Source organism: Hypanus sabinus, unplaced genomic scaffold (assembly GCF_030144855.1).
Source record: "Hypanus sabinus isolate sHypSab1 unplaced genomic scaffold, sHypSab1.hap1 scaffold_715, whole genome shotgun sequence".
Taxonomy (NCBI): domain Eukaryota; kingdom Metazoa; phylum Chordata; class Chondrichthyes; order Myliobatiformes; family Dasyatidae; genus Hypanus; species Hypanus sabinus.
In genome coordinates, this window is record NW_026781567.1 from 221,439 (window position 1) to 232,500 (window position 11,062).

An 11,062-nucleotide genomic window follows, 5' to 3' on the forward strand; every position below is an offset into this window, starting at 1 on the left:
CTCACAATGGAGTCACCTACTACCACAGCTCTGCCTGTCGTCTGTCTCATCTGCTTTGCTCAGTGCCAATTGTTGACTCGCAGACCTGTCCGCATCTCAGAATGGCAGTATCTTCTGTCCCGACAGCTTCCAAGAGGGTGAACCTGCATTCAAGAGACACATCCCCCAGGGTCTCCAGTACTTCAAGCATCCATCCCTTTCTCATCGTCGCCCCACTTCTCTCCTCCAGTATCTTCGGTGTAACAATCTCACTGGAGGTCCTGTCCAGCAAACTTGCGTTTACCCGGATGATCCTGAGGTCATCCAGTTGCCTCTCCAATGCCACAACACTGTCCTTCAGGAGCCGAACCTGGACACACACAGTTGTAGCAGCCGGTTGCACCATCAGTGTCCCTGACCTCCCACATCAGGCAACCATCACACTGAATTAGTTTACCTGTCATCTCTTCACCGCCTCTTACCCTCTCCAACTGAGGTGTAGTCTCCTCCCTCAGCCTCCTCGCCGAGGACTCTCGAGCCAAAGACTCGCACTTCCCTCGATAGGGCCGCTCCCCTCGACAGGGCCACTTCCCTCGACAGGTCCACTTCCCTCGACATGGCCACTTCCCTCGACAGGGCCACTTCACTCTTCAGGGCCACTTCCCTCGAAAAGGCCGCTTCCCTGGACAGGGCCGCTTCCCTCGACAGGGCCGGTTCCCTCGACAGGGCCGCTTCCCTCGACAGGGCCGCTTCCCTGGACAGGGCCGCTTCCCTTGACAGGGCCGCTTCCCTCGACAAGGCCGCTTCCCTCGATAGGGCCGCATCCCTCGACAGGGCCATTCCCCTCGACAGGGCCATTCCCTCTTCAGGCCCACTTCCCACGACAAGGCCGCTTCCATCGACAAGGCCGCTTCACACGACAGGGCCTCTTCCCTCGACAGGGCCACTTCCCTCGACAGGGCTACTTCCCTCGACAGGGCCGCTTCCCTCGACAAGGCCGCTTCCCTCGACAGGGTCGCTTCCCTCGTCAAGGCCGCTCCCCTCGACAGGGCCACTTCCCTCGACAAGGCCGCTCCCCTCGACAAGGCCGCTTCCCTTGATAAGGCCGCTTCCCTCGACAGGGTCGCTTCCCTCGTCAAGGCCGCTCCCCTCGACAGGGCCACTTCCCTCGACAGGGCCGCTCCGCTCGACAAGGCCGCTTCCCTCGACAGGGTCGCTTCCCTCGTCAAGGCCGCTCCCCTCGACAGGGCCGCTCCCCTCGATAGAGTCGCTCCCCTCGACAGGGCCGCTTCCCTCGACAGGGCCGCTTCCCTCGACAAGGCCGCTTCCCTCGACAGGGCCGCTCCCCTCGACAGGGCCACTTCCCTCGACAGGGCCGCTTCCCTCGACAGGGTCGCTTCCCTCGACAGGGCCGCTCCGCTCGACAGGGCCGCTTCCCTCGACAGGGTCGCTTCCCTCGACAAGGCCGCTTCCCTCGACAGGGCCACTTCCCTCGACAGGGCCGCTTCCCTCGACAGGGTCGCTTCCCTCGACAGGGCCGCTCCGCTCGACAGGGCCGCTCCCCTCGACAGGGCCACTTCCCTCGACAAGGCCGCTTCCCTTGACAAGGCCACTTCCCTCGACAAGGCCACTTCCCTCGACAAGGCCGCTTCCCTCTACAGGGCCGCTTCCCTCGAAAAACTCAGTATCCTTTCATGTCTTGACTAATAGAGAATCTATCAACCTCTTCTTTAAAAGCACCCAAATACTTGATCTTCACAGCCACCTGCGGCAAAGAGTTGTACACATTCGCCACGACTGAAGGAAATGAAGTGTTGCGACAAATGCTTCAAAGGGGTTTGTTCTCCGCATCGGGCTGCACGACAATATATTCGAGGGTAAGTTCACCATTGCAGCTTGCAATAGAAAGAGAAGTCAATGACCTGTTACTGCAGTTCATGGTAGTTCCACGTTTCCGCAATCACTACGGCACGAAGATCAGACCAAAAGTTACTTCAGAAGATACGAGACCATGAAATGTGTAAACAATGACGGAATGTGAGTGGCTTTGAAGAGCTGAGCTGCTGAAAGCAAATTACCAGACCTGGATCGATTGCGACTGGGTCTGATACAGGTTTACCTGGTATTCTGGGCACATTCACTTTCGCTCCAAATATTTCCTACATTCCTTTGAGAAGATATATAATGTCTAACTGACCAGAGTTTGAGTAAATGAGACTCAACAAACTGTCTCCTGACTGAATCACCGGAATCTCCGAGTCAGATGTGTTTCTCTCCAGTTGATGATTTCAGTCCTCGGGCTGGTTCACTTGCTGCTGTTCCCTCGTCTTCAGTCGCGCTCTGCTTCCAGGTGTGTGCTTTTCTTCCAATAAATGTCTCACTGCAGGTCTAACTTGAACATGAAAGATAACGAAGTACGTTAACAATACCAAGTAAAACAAAACATTTCTGTTCAATGTTCCTAAAGTCATAAACTCACAGAAATTTAAATGTTGAATACAAATATCTCAATCTCAGTGAACAAATCAGTAATTGTCCCTCACACATCAGAAAAACTGATGTGGGTAAGAATAAGTCATAATTCAGTCATTGTAAGACAAAAGATACAGAAGCAGAATTAGTCCATTCGCTCCATCTTGTCTGCAACACCATTCATCAAGGTTGAAGATTACCCCCCCCCCCTCCCCCACCCCCGCAAAGCTCCATTTCTTTCTGCTTTCCTACAGTAACAGCAAACCTAGTTAACAATCAAGAATATATCAAACTCGGCAATGAATATACCCAATAATAGCCCCCACCCTCATGTGGCATCAAATTGAACTGATCAATCAAGCCTTGGCCGGGAAAAAAAGAACCTTTCATCTCAGTTTTAAAGGAAAGTTTATTTACTCTCATCGTGTGCTCAGATCCAACAAAGGAAACTCACCACACACGTCTAATCTGTCAAGACCATTCTTCTGAATGACAGTGAGTGCAGGCCCAGACCCATCAAAGGAAACTCACGACACACGTCTAATCTGTCAAGACCAATCTTCTGAATGACAGTGAGTGCAGGCTCAGACCCACCAATGGAAACTCACCACACACGTCTAATCTGTCAAGACCATTCTTCTGAATGACAGTAAGTGCAGGCCCAGATCCATCAAAGGAAACTCACCACACACGTCTAATCTGTCAAGACCAATCATCTGAATGACAGTGAGTGCAGGCCCAGATCCATCAAAGGAAACTCACCACACACGTCTAATCTGTCAAGGCCAATCTTCTGAATGACAGTGAGTGCAGGCCCAGACCCATCAAAGGAAACACACCACACACGTCTAATCTGTCAAGACCAATCTTCTGAATGACAGTGAGTGCAGGCCCAGACCCATCAAAGGAAACACACCACACACGTCTAAACTGTCAAGACCAATCTTCCTAATGACAGTGAGCGCAGGCCCAGACCGAGCAAAGGAAACTCACCACACACGTCTAATCTGTCAAGACCAATCTTCTGAATTACAGTGAGTGCAGGCTCAGACCCACCAAAGGAAACTCACCACACACGTCTAATCTGTCAAGACCATTCTTCTGAATTACAGTCAGTGCAGGCTCAGACCCACCAAAGGAAACTCAAAACACACGTCTAATCTGTCAAGACCAATCTTCTGAATGACAGTGAGCGCAGGCTCAGACCCATCAAAGGAAACACACCACACACGTCTAATCTGTCAAGACCAATCTTCTGAATGACAGTGACTGCAGGCCCAGACCCAACAAAGGAAACTCACCACACACGTCTAATCTTTCAAGACCAATCTTCTGAATGACAGTGAGTGCAAGCCCAGACCCACCAAAGGAAACTCACCACACACGTCTAATCTGTCAAGACCAATCTTCTGAATGACAGTGACTGCAGGCCCAGACCCATCAAAGGAAACTCACCACACACGTCTAAACTGTCAAGACCAATCTTCTGAATGACAGTGAGTGCAGGCCCAGACGTACCAAAGGAAACACACCACACACGTCTAATCTGTCAAGACCAGTCTTCTGAATGACAGTGAGTGCAGGCTCAGACCCAACAAAGGAAACACACCACACACGTCTAATCTGTCAAGACCAATCTTCTGAATGACAGTGAGTGCAGGCCCAGACCCACCAAAGGAAACTCACCACACACGTCTAATCTGTCAAGACCAGTCTTCTGAATTACAGTCAGTGCAGGCCCAGATCGACCAAAGGAAACTCACCACACACGTCTAATCTGTCAAGGCCATTCTTCTGAATGACAGTGAGTGCAGGCCCAGACCCATCAATGGAAACTCACCACACACGTCTAATCTGTCAAGACCAATCTTCTGAATGACAGTCAGTGCAGGCTCAGATCCATCAAAGGAAACTCACCACACACGTCTAATCTGTCAAGACCAATCTTCTGAATGACAGTGAGTGCAGGCCCAGACTCACCAAAGGAAAATCACCACACATGTCTAATCTGTCAAGACCAATCTTCCTAATGACAGTGAGCGCAGGCCCAGACCCAACAAAGGAAACTCACCACACACGTCTAATCTGTCAAGACCAATCTTCTGAATGACACTGAATGCAGGCTCAGATCCACGAAAGGAAACTCGCCACACACGTCTAATCTGTCAAGACCAATCTTCTGAATTACAGTCAGTGCAGGCTCAGACCCACCAAAGGAAACTCACCACACACGTCTAATCTGTCAAGACCAATCTTCTGAATTACAGTGAGTGCAGGCCCAGACCCATCAAAGGAAACTCACCACACACGTCTAATCTGTCAAGACCAATCTTCTGAATGACAGTCAGTGCAGGCTCAGATCCACCAAAGGAAACTCACCACACACGTCTAATCTGTCAAGACCAATCTTCTGAATGACAGTCAGTGCAGGCTCAGATCCACCAAAGGAAACTCACCACACACGTCTAATCTGTCAAGACCAATCTTCTGAATTACAGTCAGTGCAGGCTCAGACCCACCAAAGGAAACTCAAAACACACGTCTAATCTGTCAAGACCAATCTTCTGAATTACAGTCAGTGCAGGCCCAGACCCACCAAAGGAAACTCACCACACACGTCTAATCTGACAAGACCTGTCTTCTGAATGACAGTGAGTGCAGGCGCAGATCGACCAAAGGAAACTCAAAACACACGTCTAATCTGTCAAGACCAATCTTCTGAATGACAGTGAGTGCAGGCCCAGATCCATCAAAGGAAACTCACCACACACGTCTAATCTGTCAAGACCAATCTTTTGAATTACAGTCAATGCAGGCTCAGACCCACCAAAGGAAACTCACCACACACGTCTAATCTGTCAAGACCAATCTTCTGAATGACAGTGAGTGCAGGCCCAGATCGACCAAAGGAAACTCACCACACACGTCTAAACTGTCAAGACCAATCTTCTGATTGACAGTGAGTGCAGGCCCAGACCCACCAAAGGAAACTCACCACACACGTCTAATCTGTCAAGACCAATCTTCTGAATGACAGTGAGTGCTGGCCCAGATCCACCAAAGGAAACTCACCACACACGTCTAATCTGTCAAGACCAATCTTCTGAATGACAGTGAGTGCAGGCCCAGACCCATCAAAGGAAACACACCACACACGTCTAAACTGTCAAGACCAATCTTCCTAATGACAGTGAGCGCAGGCCCAGACCGAGCAAAGGAAACTCACCACACACGTCTAATCTGTCAAGACCAATCTTCTGAATTACAGTGAGTGCAGGCTCAGATCCACCAAAGGAAACTCACCACACACGTCTAATCTGTCAAGACCATTCTTCTGAATTACAGTCAGTGCAGGCTCAGACCCACCAAAGGAAACTCACCACACACGTCTAATCTGTCAAGACCAAACATCTGAATGACAGTGAGTGCAGGCCCAGACCCATCAAAGGAAACTCACCACACACGTCTAATCTGTCAAGACCAATCTTCTGAATGACAGTGAGTGCAGGCTCAGACCCATCAAAGGAAACTCACCACACACGTCTAATCTTTCAAGACCAATCTTCTGAATGACAGTGAGTGCAGGCCCAGACCCACCAAAGGAAACTCACCACACACGTCTAATCTGTCAAGACCAATCTTCTGAATGACAGTGAGTGCAGGCCCAGACCCACCAAAGGAAACTCACCACACACGTCTAATCTGTCAAGACCAGTCTTCTGAATGACAGTGAGTGCAGGCTCAGACCCACCAAAGGAAACTCACCACACACGTCTAATCTGTCAAGACCAGTCTTCTGAATTACAGTCAGTGCAGGCTCAGACCCACCAATGGAAACTCACCACACACGTCTAATCAGTCAAGACCAATCTTCTGAATGACAGTAAGTGCAGGCCCAGATCGACCAAAGGAAACTCACCACACACGTCTAATCTGTCAAGGCCATTCTTCTGAATGACAGTGAGTGCAGGCCCAGACCCATCAATGGAAACTCACCACACACGTCTAATCTGTCAAGACCAATCTTCTGAATGACAGTCAGTGCAGGCTCAGATCCATCAAAGGAAACTCACCACACACGTCTAATCTGTCAAGACCAATCTTCTGAATGACAGTGAGTGCAGGCCCAGACTCACCAAAGGAAAATCACCACACATGTCTAATCTGTCAAGACCAATCTTCCTAATGACAGTGAGCGCAGGCCCAGACCCAACAAAGGAAACTCACCACACACGTCTAATCTGTCAAGACCAATCTTCTGAATGACACTGAATGCAGGCTCAGATCCACGAAAGGAAACTCGCCACACACGACTAATCTGTCAAGACCAATCTTCTGAATTACAGTCAGTGCAGGCTCAGACCCACCAAAGGAAACTCACCACACACGTCTAATCTGTCAAGACCAATCTTCTGAATTACAGTGAGTGCAGGCCCAGACCCATCAAAGGAAACTCACCACACACGTCTAATCTGTCAAGACCAATCTTCTGAATGACAGTCAGTGCAGGCTCAGATCCACCAAAGGAAACTCACCACACACGTCTAATCTGTCAAGACCAATCTTCTGAATGACAGTCAGTGCAGGCTCAGATCCACCAAAGGAAACTCACCACACACGTCTAATCTGTCAAGACCAATCTTCTGAATTACAGTCAGTGCAGGCTCAGACCCACCAAAGGAAACTCAAAACACACGTCTAATCTGTCAAGACCAATCTTCTGAATTACAGTCAGTGCAGGCCCAGACCCACCAAAGGAAACTCACCACACACGTCTAATCTGACAAGACCAGTCTTCTGAATGACAGTGAGTGCAGGCGCAGATCGACCAAAGGAAACTCAAAACACACGTCTAATCTGTCAAGACCAATCTTCTGAATGACAGTGAGTGCAAGCCCAGACCCATCAAAGGAAACACACCACACACGTCTAATCTGTCAAGACCAATCTTCTGAATGACAGTGACTGCAGGCCCAGACCCACCAAAGGAAACTCACCACACACGTCTAATCTTTCAAGACCAATCTTCTGAATGACAGTGAGTGCAGGCGCAGATCGACCAAAGGAAACTCAAAACACACGTCTAATCTGTCAAGACCAATCTTCTGAATGACAGTGAGTGCAGGCCCAGACCCACCAAAGGAATCACACCACACACGTCTAATCTGTCAAGACCAATCTTCCTAATGACAGTGAGCGCAGGCCCAGACCGAGCAAAGGAAACTCACCACACACGACTAATCTGTCAAGACCAATCTTCTGAATGACAGTGAGTGCAGGCCCAGACCCACCAAAGGAAACTCACCACACACGTCTAATCTGTCAAGACCAATCTTCCTAATGACAGTGAGCGCAGGCCCAGACCGAGCAAAGGAAACTCACCACACACGTCTAATCTGTCAAGACCAATCTTCTGAATTACAGTGAGTGCAGGCTCAGACCCAACAAAGGAAACTCACCACACACGTCTAATCTGTCAAGACCAATCTTCTGAATGGCAGTCAGTGCAGGCTCAATCCATCAAAGGAAACTCACCACACACGTCTAATCTGTCAAGACCAATCTTCTGAATGGCAGTCAGTGCAGGCTCAATCCATCAAAGGAAACTCACCACACACGTCTAATCTGTCAAGACCAATCTTCTGAATGACAGTCAGTGCAGGCTCAGACCCACCAAAGGAAACTCACCACACACGTCTAAACTGTCAAGACCAATCTTCCTAATGACAGTGAGCGCAGGCCCAGACCCACCAAAGGAAACTCACCACACACGTCTAAACTGTCAAGACCAATCTTCTGAATGACAGTCAGTGCAGGCTCAGACCCACCAAAGGAAACTCACCACACACGTCTAAACTGTCAAGACCAATCTTCCTAATGACAGTGAGCGCAGGCCCAGACCGAGCAAAGGAAACTCACCACACACGACTAATCTGTCAAGACCAATCTTCTGAATTACAGTGAGTGCAGGCTCAGATCCACGAAAGGAAACTCACCACACACGTCTAATCTGTCAAGACCAATCTTCCTAATGACAGTGAGCGCAGGCCCAGACCGAGCAAAGGAAACTCACCACACACGACTAATCTGTCAAGACCAATCTTCCGAATGATAGTGAGTGCAGGCCCAGATCCATCAAAGGAAACTCACCACACACGTCTAATCTGTCAAGACCAATCTTCTGAATGACAGTCAGTGCAGGCTCAGATCCACCAAAGGAAACTCACCACACACGTCTAATCTGTCAAGACCAATCTTCTGAATGACAGTGAGTGCAGGCCCAGACTCACCAAAGGAAAATCACCACACACGTCTAATCTGTCAAGACCAATCTTCCTAATGACAGTGAGCGCAGGCCCAGACCCACCAAAGGAAACTCACCACACACGTCTAATCTGTCAAGACCAATCTTCTGAATTACAGTGAGTGAAGGCTCAGATCCACCAAACGAAACTCACCACACACGTCTAATCTGTCAAGACCAATCTTCTGATTGACAGTGAGTGCTGGCCCAGATCCACCAAAGGAAACTCACCAGACACGTCTAATCTGTCAAGACCAATCTTCTGAATGACAGTGAGCGCAGGCCCAGACCGAGCAAAGGAAACTCACCACACACGTCTAATCTGTCAAGACCAATCTTCTGAATGACAGTGAGCGCAGGCCCAGATCGACCAAAGGAAACTCACCACACACGTCTAATCTGTCAAGACCAATCTTCTGAATGACAGTGAGTGCAGGCCCAGACCCATCAAAGGAAACTCACCACACACGTCTAATCTGTCAAGACCAATCTTCTGAATGGCAGTCAGTGCAGGCTCAATCCATCAAAGGAAACTCACCACACACGTCTAATCTGTCAAGGCCATTCTTCTGAATGACAGTGAGTGCAGGCCCAGACCCATCAAAGGAAACTCACCACACACGTCTAATCTGTCAAGACCAATCTTCTGAATGGCAGTCAGTGCAGGCTCAATCCATCAAAGGAAACTCACCACACACGTCTAATCTGTCAAGACCAATCTTCTGAATGACAGTGAGTGCAGGCCCAGACGTACCAAAGGAAACTCACCACACACGTCTAATCTGTCAAGACCAATCTTCCTAATGACAGTGAGCGCAGGCCCAGACCCATCAAAGGAAACTCACCACACACGTCTAATCTGTCAAGGCCAATCTTCTGAATGACAGTGAGTGCAGGCCCAGACCCATCAAAGGAAAGTCACCACACACGTCTAATCTTTCAGGACCAATCTTCTGAATTACAGTCAGTGCAGGCTCAGACCCACCAAAGGAAACTCACCACACACGTCTAATCTGTCAAGACCAATCTTCTGAATTACAGTGAGTGCAGGCCCAGACCCATCAAAGGAAACTCACCACACACGTCTAATCTGTCAAGACCAATCATCTGAATGACAGTGAGTGCAGGCCCAGACCCATCAAAGGAAACACACCACACACGTCTAATCTGACAAGACCAATCTTCTGAATGACAGTGACTGCAGGCCCAGACCCATCAAAGGAAACTCACCACACAAGTCTTATCTGTCAAGACCAGTCTTCTGAATGACAGTGAGTGCAGGCCCAGACCCATCAAAGGAAACACACCACACACGTCTAATCTGACAAGACCAGTCTGCTGAAAGACAGTGAGTGCAGGGTCAGACCCACCAAAGGAAACTCATCACACTCGTCTAATCTGTCAAGACCAATCTTCTGAATGACAGTGAGTGCAGGCCCAGACCCATCAAAGGAAACTCACCACACACGTCTAATCTGTCAGGACCAATCTTCTGAATGACAGTGAGTGCAGGCCCAGACCCATCAAAGGAAACTCACCACACACGTCTAATCTGTCAAGACCAATCTTCTGAATGACAGTCAGTGCAGGCTCAGATCCACCAAAGGAAACTCACCACACACGTCTAATCTGTCAAGACCAATCTTCTGATGACAGTCAGTGCAGGCTCAGATCCACCAAAGGAAACTCACCACACACGTCTAATCGGTCAAGACCAATCTTCTGAATGACTGTGAGTGCAGGCCCAGATCGACAAAAGGAAACTTAACACACACGTCTAATCTGTCAAGACCAATCTTCTGAATGACTGTGAGTGCAGGCCCAGATCGACAAAAGGAAACTTAACACACACATCTAATCTGTCAAGACCAATCTTCTGAATGACAGTGAGTGCTGGCCCAGATCCACCAAAGGAAACTCACCACACACGTCTAATCTGTCAAGACCAATCTTTTGAATTACAGTCAGTGCAGGCTCAGACCCACCAAAGGAAACTCAAAACACACGTCTAATCTGTCAAGACCAATCTTCTGAATGACAGTGAGTGCAGGCCCAGACCCATCAAACAAGTCGTTCAATCCAGTAATCATTGTTGTGAACTTGCTCTGCATCCTCTACAGTGTCAGAACATCCTTGTTTAGATAAAGGCTATGAAATCTCCTCATTGCAGATGTGTAGATAGAATGACCTGAGTTTCTCTGTAATCCTATTTTCCGAGGAATTTTCAAGGCTTTCCTAAATCCCCCTTTAGCACTTTAAAATCATCAAGAGCACTGTTTCATTCGAGCTTCCTAAGCTTTTCATTTA